Source organism: Trichechus manatus, unplaced genomic scaffold (genome assembly GCF_000243295.1).
Source record: "Trichechus manatus latirostris isolate Lorelei unplaced genomic scaffold, TriManLat1.0 scaffold00013, whole genome shotgun sequence".
Taxonomy (NCBI): domain Eukaryota; kingdom Metazoa; phylum Chordata; class Mammalia; order Sirenia; family Trichechidae; genus Trichechus; species Trichechus manatus.
The window spans coordinates 3,586,127-3,588,098 of NW_004443949.1; the positions used below are offsets into that span (position 1 = coordinate 3,586,127).

Here is a 1,972-nt window from a genome sequence, read left to right on the forward strand (position 1 = left end):
ATTAAAATTATCTGTAAGCCTTTCACAAGGAATGATATAAGAGGAAAATAAAAGAGAACAAAAGTAGAAGAAATAAATTTTACAAGCTCCTGGCCACGTCTTCTCAACTCTCCACACCTACCTCACCTATCTCACTACAGAAGACCCAATAAACCGCACATAATGAGCACAACTCTGCCCTGCGTTTGTATACTCCCAAGGAACAGTATTTATATCATATCTTGCCCATTTATATTCTAAGTAATCTATGTGTCTCTCCCACTAGACTGTAAGCTCCTCAAGGGCAAGAACTGTATCCAGTCAGTTCCGACTCATAGCGACCCTACAGGACAGAGTAGAACTACCCCAGAAGGTTTCCAAGGAATGGCTGGTAGATTCGAACCATTAACCTTTTGGTTAACAGCCAATCTCTTAACCACTGTGCCACTAGGACTCCATTGACTGGCAAATATTAAGTTCTCAATTATTTCACTAACGAATGGATAAACGAATGGTTACTACCTCCTGTACTCTCTAAATGCTGTAATCAAACCAACTTGTTTCTCCATAAGCCTATTTATTTCCTACATGACACTTACAGTTCATTATAAAATGCCCAAAGTTTAATCAAAGCTATGACCTTATCTGAACAAATCAGCTTTTCATAGCAGTAGTGAACTGAACCAAGAATTTGTCACGATTTCTATCAAATTTTGTTTTGTAACAAATTAAAAAATAAACATTTTATTAAAGCCACTACATACAGGTAATTACTAATCAATAAATATCTTGATGAAAGGTAGTATGAAAAATATACAAACACTTAAGTACAAATATACCAGACCTTTCACCTCATGTAATTAGATGTATATTGGTCAATTAACTGAAAATGTTAGTTGAACCTGGCAAATTAAAAAAAAAAAAAAAGATATGGATATTCATTTCCTAATCTTTTTATGTAGGAAGAGGTCTTTTACGTTTCTAAAGTAGAAGTCTACTAATTGCAGTTTTCAATAATCTTATATAAACCACACCAGTTCTATACAATTTCCCACTTCATTTGTTTAAGGCAAAACAGGAATTTAAAGATAATTAAGAAGGAATCCTTGTGCAAAGTCCTTTAAGATTTGTTTTTCCAAAATTTTACAGTTTAACCATTACCAAATTTATTTATTTATTTTTAGCAATTAGATTTGATTGTGTTTATCCAATGTATTCAACTTAGTTTTCATGGATACAACAGCTATCTTTCTTTATATTTCATTGGTTTATATAATATTTAGGAGTCTGTGGGTGGCACAGACTGTTACGCACTGGGGTACTAACCAAAAGGTTGACAGTTCAAATCCACCCAGAGACTCTTCGGAAGAAAGCCCTGGTGATCTACTTCCGAAAAGTCACAGCTGTTGAAAACCCTACAGAGTACAGTTCTACTCTGACACACATGGGGTTGTTAGAAGTCAGAATCAACTCAGCAGTAACAGGTACTGGTATACAACATTTCATTAAATTACATAAGTACAATAAAATTACAACTGGCATACAATCATTTGGGATTAAAAACAACTCACTCTTAGCAAGCATGCAAAGAACTGTTGGAACGCATGAGTCGCCCATTATTGGCAAGTATTCAGAGAATGATGGGCATCTACTGAACGTATGCCTCAGTGACTTGGGGAGGGAACTGGAGAATCAATTACACGAAAATGCATTAGGAGAGACCAGGCCATAGTTCTCATCCTCAACATCCATTAACTATCTGAATCACTGCTTAATTCAATCCTGGCTCATCTGTCTTGCTAAATGTTCCCAGCTTCTCTCTCGTCTCCTGCTGGCTGCTTTAAATCTAGCCCAGCACTTCTCAAGCTTTCTGTGCTGAGAGACCAAATTCTCCCCCATACGTCACAAAACAATATGATACCCGTAAAATACAATAAAAATACAATGGGGGAAAAAGACATAAAATACAAGGGCATTTTAAATTATTAGTTCC

General features: G+C 35.8%; 1 protein-coding gene across 1 annotated transcript in view; it reads right to left on the reverse strand.

Annotated features, from left to right (window-relative positions):
• GPC6 (glypican 6) overlaps positions 1-1,972 on the reverse strand; it is a 1,259,037-nt gene that overhangs the window by 751,021 nt on the left and 506,044 nt on the right. The gene's annotated exons all lie outside the window — the stretch shown is intronic.